The following is a 14,244-nucleotide window of genomic DNA, read 5'->3' on the forward strand; positions in this document are numbered from 1 at the left end:
AGTAAGTTTGGTGTAAAGCGTTTGTTATTTCTGTACATCAATATCAGCGCACGTTCTGACACTGATTCGGGCGATAAATACACGAATAAGCTCAGAAAAAGTTTCTCAGAAAAATTGCAAAAACGGTAAGCCTATAGCCCAGGGAAAGTTTGTTTCTGCCAAGTCCAGTAAGTTAGGTCTAAAGCGTTTGTTCTTGCTACGCATCACTGTCGGCGCAGGTTCTGACACTGATTCGAGCGATAAATACACGAATAAGCTCAGAAAAAGTTTCTCAGAAAAATTGAAAATACGGTAAGCCTATAGCCCAGGGAAAGCTTGTTTCTGCCAGGTCCAGTTAGTTTGGTCTAAAGCGTTTGTTCTTTCTATACATCAATATCAGCGCACATTCAGACACTGATTCAGGCGTTAAATACACGAATAAGCTCAGAAAAAGTCTCTCAGAAAAATTGAAAAAACGGTAAGCCTATAGCCCAGGGAAAGTTTGTTTCTGCCAGGGCCAGTAAGTTTGGTGTAAAGCGTTTGTTCTTTCTATACATCAATATCAGCGCACGTTCTGACACTGATTCGGGCGATAAATACACGAATAAGCTCAGAAAAAGTGTCTCAGAAAAATTGCAAAAACGGTAAGCCTATAGCCCAGGGAAACTTGGTTTCTGCCAAGTCCAGTAAGTTCGGTCTAAAGCATTTGTTCTTGCTACGCATCACTGTCGGCGCACGTTCTGACACTGATTCGGGCGATAAATACACGAATAAGCTAAGAAAAAGTTTCTCAGAAAAATTGAAAAAAAGGTAAGCCTATAGCCCAGGGAAGTTTGTTTCTGCCAGGTCCAGTTAGTTTGGTCTAAAGCGTTTGTTCTTTCTATACATCAATATCAGCGCACATTCAGACACTGATTCAGGCGACAAATACACGAATAAACTCAGAAAAAGTCTCTTAAAAAATTGAAAAAACGGTAAGCCTATAGCCCAGGGAGAGTTTGTTTCTGCCAGGTCCCCTAAGTTCGGTCTAAAGCGTTTGTTCTTGCTACTCATCACTCTCATCGCACGTTGTTACACTGATTCAGGCGATAAATATAAGAATAAGCCCAGATGACCTTTCTCATAAAAATGAAAAAAAATGGTAAGCCTATAGCCCAGGGAAAATTTGGTTCTGCCATGTTCAGTAAGCTCAGTGTAAAGCTTTTCTTCTTTCTATACCTTACTCTCCGCGCACGTTCTCACAATGATTAAGGCGATAAATACACGGATAAGCTCAGATAAATTGTCTCACAAAAAGTGAGAAAAGTGTAAGCCTATAGCCCAGGGAAAGTTTGTTTCTGCGAAGTCGTGTTAGTTCGGTTTAGGGCGTTTGTTCTTCCTGCGCATCACTTTCAGCGCATGTTCTGAGACTGGTTCAGGCGATAAATACACGAATAAGCTCAGTTAAATTTTCTTAGAAGTGAAAAATGGTAAGGTTGTTTCTGCCAGGTCCTGTAAGTTCAGTCTAAAGCGTTTGTTTTTCCTATACCTTGCTCTCCGCGCATGGTCTGACCCTGATTAAGGCTATAGCTACACCAGTAATCTGAGATGAATTTTCTCAGAAAAAGTTAAAAAATAGTACGCCTATTGCCCAGGGAGTTTGTTTCTGAAATGTACAGTGTGTTCGGCCTAGAGCGTTTTTGCTTCCTATATTTTACTCTCCGCCCACGTTGTGAGACTGATTAAGGCGATAAATACACGAATAAGCTCAGATACATTTTCTCAGGAAAAGAGAAAAAACAGTAAGCCTGTAACCCAGGGAAATCTTGTTTCTGCCCGGCCTAGTAAGTTCGGTCTAAAGCGTTGCTTTTTCATATACATCACTCTCGGCGCACGTTCTGACACTTATTCAGGCGATAAATACACGTATAAGCTGAGTTAAATTTTCTCAGGGAAGGATAAAAAATGGTAAGGCTATAACCCAGGGAAAATTTTTTTCTGCCCGGCCTAGTAAGTTCAACCTAAAGCGTTTCTTATTCATATACATCACTCTCGGCGCACGTTCTGACACTTATTCAGGCGATAAATACACGATTTAGTTCAGATAAATTTTCTCAGATAAAGTGAAAAAAGTATCAGCCTATAGCCCAGGGAAAGTGTGTTTCTGCCAGGTCCGGTAATTTCGGCCTAAAGCGTTTCTTCTGCCTATACATCACTCCCGGCGCACGTTCCGACACTTATTCAGGTGATATATACACGAATAAGTTCTGATCAGTTTTCTCAGAAAAAGTGAAAAAATGGCAAATTTGTTTCTACCAGGTTCAGTAAGTTCGGCCTAAAGCGTTTTTTCTTCCTATACCTAACTCTCCGCGCACGTTCTGACCCTGATTAAGGCTATAAATACACGCATAAGCTAAGACAAATTTTCTCAGTAATAGTGAAAAAAAATGGTAAGCCTATCGCCCAGGGAAAGTTTGTTTCTGAAAGGTCCAGTAAGTTCGGTCTAAAGCGTTTGTTCTTCCTACACATCACTCTCGGCGCACGTTATGACACTGATTCAGGCGATACATCCACGATTAAGCTCGGCAGTCGGCGCAGACACCTCCCTCGGAGGGCGCCACGCGGCGCAGCGCTTGTTTAGGCCTTGCCTGCGTGGGGCTCAGCGGCGTGGCGGGGTGGTCCGATCACCAAACTGGCGGAGAAATGGGAGAGTCCACCCGCCGTAATAATCTTCATATGGCAGTGATCCTCGGCAGTTCCTGCGTTGACTGGCACACCTTTAACAAAGATTAGAGGTGAATTCCCTACCGAAAGCGTTTCCGAAGGCGGGAGCCGGAGTTTCGACACCCACACTTGTTGCTGTCGTCGTCTTCCAAGCACCGATGGTTGGAAGAAGGCTTTTCGAGGTTGTAAATCTCCCCGAACCCCTGAGGTCTACCGATCAACCCCTATATGCCATTATTCTACGAAAATTATAATTCCGCATGTAATCTATAAAAACACAAATTGCAAATTTGAGACCTTCTGTTAAAAAAGTTTGTGGGGTTCTACGTGCCAAAACCACTTTCTGATTATGAGGCACGCCGTAGTGGAGGACTCCGGAAATTTCGACCACCTGGGGTTCTTTAACGTGCACCTAAATCTAAGTACACGGGTGTTTTTGCATTTCGCCCCCTTCGAAATGCTGCCGCCGTGGCCGGTATTCGATCCCGCGACCTTGTGTTGAACAGCCCAACACCATAGCCACTGGGCGACCACGGCGGGTTGCTCTGTTCTGTTCTGAGACCTTCTGTTCCCACCGAGGAGTTTGCAAGCCGGGTCAGCTACAAAATTCATTTCCGTATATAATTCTCTCCTTGATGTATAAATTGTGCATAACATTGTTTCAATAGCTTTGTAAGCTAAAGCTCATCCTACTTAAAGAACTCGGGAGTAGCTCAACCGTTTACAGGAAGTCACGCCTTGATGAGAGCTGTCCTGCCCGTGATAACGATTTTGTGTGCCTTGAAGAATAAACTCACATACTTTGCCCCCGTATCTTCTGACCATGACTTGTTTTCTGAAGCCTAGCTAGCCCTCGTAGTACCCGCATGTAAATGCTCCCGTTCTACCTCTCGTTTGCAAGTCATGACAATGTTCAATATAACGAAAGCATGAGGCCCACCGACGTGAATGCCAGCCTAATATGCTAACCTACGTTGGTGAGGATTATAACATTAGAGTGAATCCGCAGGTCCCGGTTTAGCAGGCCCAACATCAGAATTCATATCCGGAGGCATGATGCCAAGAGGCCTGGATGAAGGTGCATCGCTACTCTGACATTTCCAACGGCTCACGTCATAGCAGTTTCCGCTTGCTCTAAACACAGAAATGCCACCTGCTGATGCGAAAGGTAGCACCCAGACAGATGCGTCTCGTCATACACTCAGCCTTTGCAAATCCACCTTCTCTGACGCTGGCCTTTTTCTGTATACATTTTACCTCACCTTTTCATCCCATTTGGCCAAACACTTCACACAGGATATTATTTTTTTCTTTAGAAGGGTACTGACAACAATTTGTCTCGTTTTTTTATAGAGGCTACTGGTATGACTTGACATTTTCAACCTTCCATTGTCGCTTTTGCGTTATATAGAGGTCAGAAATATCTACACCATTAAAAAAAGAGCACACAGATAAATGAAGAAGCGCCCAAATTAACTTACTCTAATACCCTATTTAAGGCAGTTTGTCGTGTGCGTATCATGGCCACGCACGCTTATATCGCCTTCCGTTTCTCTACCACGGGATGCGCTTTAAAACCACGGCGCTGTAATTTTGCTTCAGAGACCTTCCTTCCCTCCCATCTTCTCCGCCCTTAAACTGGCTCTCTTAACTACTACACACAGAACAAAGCAACAGCGCGCGCATTAGATCCCATAGATGAGATGAATATTTACAATTAGTATTAGGGTTATAATTATATTCGAGTGCTGATTGCTGTGCTATCGTTTGTTACCGAAGCTTTCCCTCAAGTCTAAATATTTTAAGGCAGTTTGTCGTGTGCGTATCATGGCTACGCACGCTTATATCGCATTCCGTTTCTCTACCACGGGTGCGCTTTAAAACCACGGCGCTGCAGTTTTTGCTTTTCTTTTCTTTCTTCTTCTCCGCCCTTAAACTGGCTCTCTTAACTATACTACACGCAGAGACAAAGCAACAGCGCGCGCATGCGATCCCATAGATGAGATGAATATATATATATATATATATATATATATATATATATATATATATATATATATATATATAGAAAACTATCAGTCATAGCTCTCGTAGTATAGCCCTCTGGGCCGTTTCCTTTTTTTTTCGAAAGTAGTCCTATTAGGATTATTATAATTACACGAAGGTATTTCGCCCTCATCAGCAGCAGTCCTTGGTATAGTTATTCTGGCGGCTAGCTTCCCACGCTATGCGTGCCGCCATCGCACCTGGTTAAGCTTTTCCTAGACGCTAGAGTTATGCTTTGTCCGCGCAACCTTGAGCGTTCGGAAAGCGCGTTTCCCCCTCTTGGCCGGCGGAGAAGGGAGGCTTCGTTCCGGCCGCGAAGCTCTCCACATCTCTGTAAGGTGCCTTGCGGATGTCTTGTGCTGACGATGCCCTCTCGGTGAGCGCATATTTCCCCCCCTCATCTTTTAAGAGGTTCAATACATACAAGCATCTGTCTCGCAAACCAGATTTTTTTTTTCAAGGGAATTTTCCATGTCTCAGTAATTTCTCTCGTCGTATTCGAGTGCCGATTGCCGTGTTATAGTTTGTTAACGAAGCTTTCCCTCAAGTCTAAATATTTTAAGGCAGTTTTCCTAGCCTCTAAAGCTGCTCGAGTTCGCTCTTCTCCTCGAGCGGCCATTTTTCCTAGAAAGTATACCTTCCAACCACTCGGAATATCGCGGACAACATGAGTCTCTTTCCACGTAAGTGTGAGGCTCGGAGCAGGAGCTGTGGCGCTTGAAAGTAGCCTGGGGCCTGACGAACCAACCGACTGAGCTATCTTTCCGGGCAACACCGAAGGGTCACGACTTCAAATCACCTGTTATGTTCCTTTTTTTTTCCGCCCCTTTTTCTTTCTTTTTTTTTTCTTTCTTTTAATGTCTTTTCCTTTATTTTATCACTGTACGGGAACCCTCCTAAAAAAAAAAAAAGAAAGATATATATCTTCAAATATGTATGGCCTCACACTCACATGTGCAGGTCATAAATACCAGGTTCTCTAGCCGAGTGCCATCCATGCGGTATAACCGAGCTCAGATTGGTCCACCTTGACTGACCAAGTAGGGCACCACTGTAGGTTAAATGAGGCGTACAATTCCTGCGGGACCCGCCGTGGTTGCTCAGTGGTTATGGTGTTAGACTGCTGAGCACGAGGTCGCGGGATCGGACCCCGACCACGGCGGCCGCATTTCGATGGGGGCGAAATGCGAAAACACCCGTGTACTTAGAATTAGGTGCACGTTAAAGAACCCCAGGTGGTCGAAATTTTCGGAGTCCTCCACTACGGCGTGCATAATCAGAAAGTGGTTTTGTCACGTAAAACCCCATAAATTAATTTTTAATTTAACTCCTACGGGGACGGTAGAGTATCCGTCTCCAGTGCAAGAGGACCGTGATTCAAATCCCGGTGCCGCGCTATTCTCCACCGGAAAATACAAAAAAAAAACCGTGTGTTGAGAAAATTGCACAAACAGGCCTGGAGTGCGGCCTGATCCCGGTGACCACTGCAGAACCGGTAACGCACTCTCTCACCAGAGCAGGATTGGCCACCCTGGTGCAGTACTTGGCCACAACCTCCTATATGAATACAACAATCGAACCCCGGCCCTCAGTCCCCAGCAGCCGCGAAGCAACTGACCACGGCGGCGGTCAGATCTGTGACGCTGCAGAGGGTGCTAAGAATACCTGGCTCCGGACAGGCCGCCATTGGAATCTGAACCTGGCAACGTTTAACGTTAGAACGCTATCTAGTGAGGCGAGTCTAGCAGTGTTATTGGAGGAATTAGAGGGTAGTAAATGGGATATAATAGGGCTCAGTGAGGTTAGGAGGACAAAAGAAGCATATACAGTGCTAAAAAGCGGGCATGTACTATGTTACCGGGGCTTAGCGGAGAGACGAGAACTAGGAGTCGGATTCCTGATTAATAAGGAAATAGCTGGTAACATACAGGAATTCTATAGCATTAACGAGAGGGTGGCATGTCTTCTTGTGAAACTTAATAAGAGGTACAAAATGAAGGTTGTACAGGTCTACGCTCCTACATCTAGTCATAATGACCAGGAAGTCGAAAGCTTTTATGAAGACGTAGAATCGGCGATGGGTAAAGTCAAAACAAAATACACTATACTGATGGGCGACTTCAATGCCAGGGTAGGCAAGAAGCAGGCTGGAGACAAGTCAGTGGGGGAATATGGCATAGGCTCTAGGAATAGCAGAGGAGAATTATTAGTAGAGTTTGCAGAACAGAATAATATGCGGATAATGAATACCTTTTTCCGCAAGCGGGTTAGCCGAAAGTGGACGTGGAGGAGCCCGAATGGTGAGACTAGAAATGAAATCGACTTCATACTCTGCGCGAACCCTGGCATCATTCAACATGTAGACGTGCTCGGTAAGGTACGCTGCAGTGACCACAGGATGGTAAGAACTCGAATTAGCCTAGACTTGAGGAGGGAACGAAAGAAACTGGTACACAAGAAGCCAATCAATGAGTTAGTGGTAAGAGGGAAACTAGAGGAATTCCGGATCAAACTACAGAACAGGTATTCGGCTTTAACTCAGGAAGAGGACCTTAGTGTTGAAGCAATGAACGACAATCTCATGGGCATCATTAAGGAGTGCGCAATAGAAGTCGGTGGTAACGCCGTTAGACAGGAAACCAGTAAGCTATCGCAGGAGACGAAAGATCTGATCAAGAAACGCCAATGTATGAAAGCCTCTAATCCTACAGCTAGAATAGAACTGGCAGAACTTTCTAAGTTAATCAACAAGCGTAAGACAGCGGACATCAGGAACTATAATATGGATAGAAATGAACAGGCTCTCAGGGACGGAGGAAGCCTAAAAACAGTGAAGAAGAAACTAGGAATAGGCAAGAATCAGATGCGTGCGTTAAGAGACAAAGCCGGCAATATCGTTACTAATATGGACGAGATAGTTCAAGTGGCTGAGGAGTTCTATAGAGATTTATACAGTACCAGTGGCACCCACGACGATAGTGGAAGAGAGAATAGCCTAGAGGAATTCGAAATCCCACAGGTAACGCCAGAAGAAGTAAAGAAAGCCTTAGGAGCTATGCAAAGGGGGAAGGCAGCTGGGGAGGATCAGGTAACAGCAGATTTGTTGAAGGATGGTGGTCAGATTGTTCTAGAGAAACTGGCCACCCTGTATACGCAATGCCTCATAACCTCGAGCGTACCGGAATCTTGGAAGAACGCTAACATAATCCTAATCCATAAGAAAGGGGACGCCAAAGACTTGAAAAATTATAGACCGATCAGCTTACTGTCCGTTGCCTACAAAGTATTTACTAAGGTAATCGCAAATAGAATCAGGAACACCTTAGACTTCTGTCAACCAAAGGACCAGGCAGGATTCCGTAAAGGCTACTCAACAATAGACCATATTCACACTATCAATCAAGTGATAGAGAAATGTGCAGAATATAACCAACCCTTATATATAGCTTTCATTGATTACGAGAAAGCGTTTGATTCAGTCGAAACCTCAGCAGTCATGGAGGCATTACGGAATCAGGGTGTAGATGAGCCATATGTAAAAATACTGGAAGATATCTATAGCGGCTCCACAGCCACCGTAGTCCTCCACAAAGAAAGCAACAAAATCCCTATAAAGAAAGGCGTCAGACAGGGAGATACGATATCTCCAATGCTATTCACAACATGTTTACAGGAGGTATTCAGAGGCCTGGAGTGGGAAGAATTGGGGATAAAAGTTGATGGAGAATACCTTAGCAACTTGCGATTCGCTGATGATATTGCCTTGCTTAGTAACTCAGGAGACCAATTGCAATGCATGCTCACTGACCTGGAGAGGCAAAGCAGAAGGGTGGGTCTGAAAATTAATCTGCAGAAAACTAAAGTACTGTTTAACAGTCTCGGAAGAGAACAGCAGTTTACGATAGGTAGCGAAACACTGGAAGTGCTAAGGGAATACATCTACTTAGGGCAGGTAGTCACCACGGATCCGGATCATGAGACTGAAATAACCAGAAGAATAAGAATGGGTTGGGGTGCGTTTGGGAGGCATTCTCAAATCATGAACAGTAGGTTGCCACTATCCCTCAAAAGGAAAGTGTACAACAGCTCTGTGTTACCGGTACTCACATATGGGGCAGAAACCTGGAGGCTTACGAAAAGGGTTCTACTTAAGTTGAGGACGACGCAACGAGCTATGGAAAGAAGAATGATAGGTGTAACGTTAAGGGATAAGAAAAGAGCAGATTGGGTGAGGGAACAAACGCGCGTTAATGACATCTTAGTTGAAATCAAGAAAAAGAAATGGGCATGGGCAGGACATGTAATGAGGAGGGAAGATAACCGATGGTCACTAAGAGCTACGGACTGGATTCCAAGAGAAGGGAAGCGTAGCAGGGGGCGGCAGAAAGTTAGGTGGGCAGATGACATTAAGACGTTTGCAGGGACAACATGGCCACAATTAGTACATGACCGGGGTAGTTGGAGAAGTATGGGAGAGGCCTTTGCCCTGCAGTGGGCGTAACTAGGCTGATGATGATGATGAATACCCTTTCTACGAAGAAGCTTTGGCGTCGGTGCTCTGGAAATCAATACGTTTCTGTGATCGCTGAGCGCAGCCAAAAGAAACGCGCGCAGCACTCTTGTTAACTTTTTTTTATATGAGCAACGTCATTATACCTAGCCGTATTGCCACAAGACGTCAGCAAATTTTGCTTTCTATCGTGACGTCACAATACCCTCTGTGGCGCCAGGTATTTCGAGGCCAACATTAGTTTCTAAATAAAGCCTCCTATGTTTTCCAAACTTAGCAGGAGGTATTCAAAATGTCAATCGCCTTCTACCGACTTGCCCCAAAACACCATTCGCCATCTCGGTGACGGCACGGAAGACGAAACTACTCGCAGGACAGCATATCGACACGTACAACAGTTGTTTTCACATTTGTTCTGTGGTGACATCCCACTCCCGTTCGCCGATATTACCGAAGGAAGGGATTCGTGACAGCGCTGTCAACAACGTCGCGTTGTCTGTTTTCAGCAGCCGGCGCAGCAAAATAAGATAAAAGCAAATCCGCATGCTAAACAATTGCCGACACTGACGACGTTGCGGACCGAGCGTTGCTGTTAATGCGTAACGGTAGCCTTTAACTTTAATTTCACTTCCTTGACTAGCACAATAGCCTCCTCCCACTGCCACCATGGAGAAGAAGAAAGAAAATGGTTATATTTAACCACGTCAGCTTTGTTTAAATTTGGTTTGAAGGGCATCAAAATTGTATTAAGATATGTATTGAGTACACGAGCACGACATTTTGTTTTCTTTTTGTGGAGGCCATGCTCTATACAGCGAGGCACTTCCAAATCTTTAAGCGCTTTAAGCTTTTTAGAGGAAAAATACGCTTTGCTAATGAAATCAAAAACACATTGCAGGTCGTTGAGGATACATATGGCTGTAAGTTTATTGCGGACCGAGTGGAAATGAAAAACGTTTGAAAAGACAGTGCGATGTTCACAAAAATTGTATTTCAGTCACATACAAAAAAAAAAAAAGAATTTTCTTTGACGCCTTAGTTAAGCGTGCAGACGAAGCAACTATTATTGCTGTTTATTCACTGAAAAATTTAGACAGCACAGCAACTTTAATTGAAGCAGGCTTTGCCAAGCGAGGATAAAGAGAGTGGTTACGACGTCGGTGCCTGTTGATTCAGCAGGTATTCAATGCAGCGTACCAAAGGCCGAGATAGACAAGGCCCAACCGCTATATCCCCAAGCCGTTGCTGCTTTACCACACAGCAGGCTTTTCAATCACATGTGTATTCGTTTTCCGTACTTTCATTGGCCACTTAATTACCTCGTGCTGATTCATTTTCGGCTCTTGTATTCAGAAGCCCCGCTATAGTGTGCATATCCGCGCGCTTGCTGTATTGCTGATGTTATTGCGCTATGCTTGCGTCCTGAGCGTCTTTAAACAGCGAAGTCCCCAGCTTACAGATACAGAACAGTGCGCGAATTAGAAGTTAACATAACGCGGGTGAGAGGGAACGCGCGCATTGCACCATCGTTTGAGAACTTATTACGTGCCATGGCAAACGGAACGAAAAACAGCGCACGCAAGCAAGTCCTGATGTCTAGCCAGCCGATCCAACACTTGTACTCCATTTTCTCGGGACATGCTTGTGCCACCTTATTTGTGCAATTTCCGCTCGCACAGGCAAAGGGAGAATCCTACTCAAGAAAGGGCAACCACACTTCTCACTGGGTGGGTGCTTGAAGTCATCAGCTACGACGCACCGGAGCTTTTATTTCTCTCATGCTACGCGTTTCCTTGCGGACAAAACGGTTCTGGATCATCGCATTGCTATGCCAGGTTGTTTTCCAGGCTTGAAGCGAAAATTCCAATGCGAATGAAAAATTTTTCTTTTTTTCAGATGATTTAGCTCAGGTTCAAAGTGCTCGCATCTTGTGAGTGCAATCCGGACGGATATCAAAGTGTGCAAAAAACCAATGGTGTGGCTTCGTTGATTTGTGACAGTACAGTGAAGTTCGCTGTTCTTCATTCGCTACGACAAACTACAGCAAGCTACGCCATCACCAAGAAGGCTGACAAGTACAGTGCTGCTAGATGAGTACGCACTTTGAACATCTATGTGCAAGCGTATTGCGTGCGAGGAGCGTATGGTAAATACAGCTCTAGCTAATAAACACGTGTCAGTACTTATTTAGTGCAAAGTTGAATTATTTCGAAAATTATATGCTTTTACACGCCAATAATGCAAAGCTGTCGACTCCGTCAATGCCGCATGCAGTATGTAGCGTCACTTCCTTGAGGGCTCTACAAATAAATAAAACACGCCACAGCTTTTTCGAGATCAGTTTGAAACGTGCGTACCAAGTGCAGCGCAGCTTGGAACGTAAAGAAAAAGGCGCACCAGGTAACACAGGCCGGAAATTGGGGTCACGTGATGTCACGCACGCGAGGCTTAGAGCTGTATAAAAATAAAAAAAAATCACACAAAAAGAATGCCACATGCAACTGACGTTGTGCGCGACGAGAGATCGGGGAAGCAGCAGCGGCCAAGGCCGGCAGGCCCAAGCAGCAGCTAACCTGTGTGGGGGTGAGACCCAGAGGTACGGACCGCGCGCCGGCTTCCGAGAGTGAGAGCGAAGGCCACGTGACGTCGAGGCGATGCCCTTTCCCCTCACGCAACACCTGGCGCGTTAGTGCGACAGCAGGCTTGAGAGTAGAGGGTATCGCTGCCCTACTCGCATCGCCCGCTCTAGTTCGTCGAGGCGCTCTCATGACATGCATGGCGCCACAGCCGAAGGTAACGCGATTTTAGGTGCCGTTGCGCAGCTACAGGTGACGCAAGCTACCTTTTCCGCTCCATGGGCCATTTGGCACTTTCACATCGAAAAAAGAATATAAAAGTTGCCTTATCTGGCGACGTCGAACCACGTGCTGTCATGCTGATCATTTTTGGACATTAGTTTTATCCGCGTTGGCTATATGGCGCAGTACACTGCGCAGTCACGAAACGCGAAGGGTAGGAAACTTGTCTAAAACTGTAAATTTGAAATTGACTCATTTGCTGGAGCTTGTACCTGTTGCGATCAAACCGTTCATATTGATACATGCATATATTGCGTGTTTCTTGTGGCCAATGCACCCGGACGCCCCGACGAAGACGACGAACGCTCTCTGCCTCTTGAGCTGTCCGCTGAACTGGTCAGCGCTGCAGTTATCATTTGTAAACATACTTTGTATGTACTCTCCAGTTCATAATCCTTCGCTCGCGCAACAATATCTCGCTACATACAATCGTCGTAGGCTAGGTAAACAAAGCTTCGCAAAAATATAAGAAAAGGAAGATGTAGACCCCCACGCATTGTGGGAATCGATGTTATGCGAAGTATCTTGCAGGTAGCTGGCTGTCAAGCATTATCTGGGGTTCCGCGAAGCGTTACCAAGCGGACCAACAGGTTTGTGTAAATGGAGCGGTTGTACGTTGTACGAGTTGTGGTCGTGCATGAAATAAGTGGTAGCTGGCCCATGCCGTCGTCCATCTCGCCAACGCTTGGGACGTGGTTGTAGGGAGGAATTTGCTCTCATCGAGAACGAGGACCACGGTATTTATTTACAAAATTTACATTAAGACAGGAGATACATTTGAACAGTCTAGCATGACTGCCAAATGTAGCACGAAAGACGAAGCACGAAGCACCCACCCACAAGCACCGAAAAACGGCTCCCTCTCTAGATCACCTTCTGTCCTCCCTAGATCCCTAGGTGAGGTAAAACTGCCGTCCAATCGGAGCGTCCACAATCGGTGGAGGCGTAGTCGATCCGCCTCTGAGGGGAAGGGTTTACACATTCACATCCCCACTTTGGATTCACAGAACACACCGAGTGGAAAGGGCCCTCGTAGACACGGGTTGACAACCCATGTCTACCCAGCTTTACCCCAGCGGGCGCCTCTTGATTCCAGAGCTGACTGCTCAGGTAGCCCTCGCGATTGTCAGCAGGCTGTGACGAATTCTGGGGCCCGCGAAAACGCACCGCAAAACGGCCTTTTCCAGGAGCTTTCTTGCTCCAAGTAGACCATGAAGGCGACAGCGAGAGATAATTTAATTGAAAGAAGGCAGAGAGGTCGGCCTGAGCCAAGGCGCTCTAGCCTGCTACTCTGCACAGAGGGAGGGGGAACGGGGACATAAAGGCGTGATGAGGGATTCGGAAAGGTGAAAGCAAGTTCAACACTCTGATGATAAACATACACAAATGTCATCCATGAAGGCACTATCAGGTTTCGTATCAAGTCTGTAGTCACTAATTCAAGTGAACTTAAAAATAGGGGCGCTAGGACGAAGCTGGTGTGTGCCGCCCCCCCCCCCCCCCCCCCCCCCTGATTGAACAGCACAAACGCCAAACAAAATTTTTATAGCATATAAAGAGCTGCGATAAGCGGCTCTAGCACCGTGAGCACTTGTAGGGCACCTTTAGCGGCCGGAGTCTCGAGACCACCGAGAATCACGCGCGTTGACTCTACTAGGTGCTTCAGCATTTTTTGTACACTCTCCTTCTCATTGTGTTCATCTCCTTGCTTGCCCGTTGTGTCACCGGTTTCATTGGCCCTGTAATTCTTAGCTTCATGGCGTAGAGGACCACTAGTGCCCGCTGGTATGGCCGTGGGCCTATAGGGCAGCAAACGCCATTGCGTGTGAATCAACCGACAATACTCGGTCCGCCGAACGTGGCCAGCCCTGACGGCGTCGCCGACTCTCCGAAGGTGACACATGGTTGACTAGCTTTACTGAGGTCTCCAGTTCTCCGAAGGACGTCACTGCCGCGGCTCGATCGAAACAACTGCAGCGGGCTGGGAGAGGTTTGCAGGTCAGTACCCCTGCAGGCCGATCGTAACAGCGCGAGTAGCCAGTGCCTGAGCGATCGGTGGCAGCCATCATTTATTCCTTTCGGAACGGGACCGCCTGCCGCTATTAAGAGAAAATTCATTTTTGTTCGGTATAATAATGCATCTCTAAC

The sequence above is a fragment of the Dermacentor andersoni genome, chromosome 5 (assembly GCF_023375885.2).
Source record: "Dermacentor andersoni chromosome 5, qqDerAnde1_hic_scaffold, whole genome shotgun sequence".
NCBI classification, from domain to species: Eukaryota; Metazoa; Arthropoda; class Arachnida; order Ixodida; family Ixodidae; genus Dermacentor; species Dermacentor andersoni.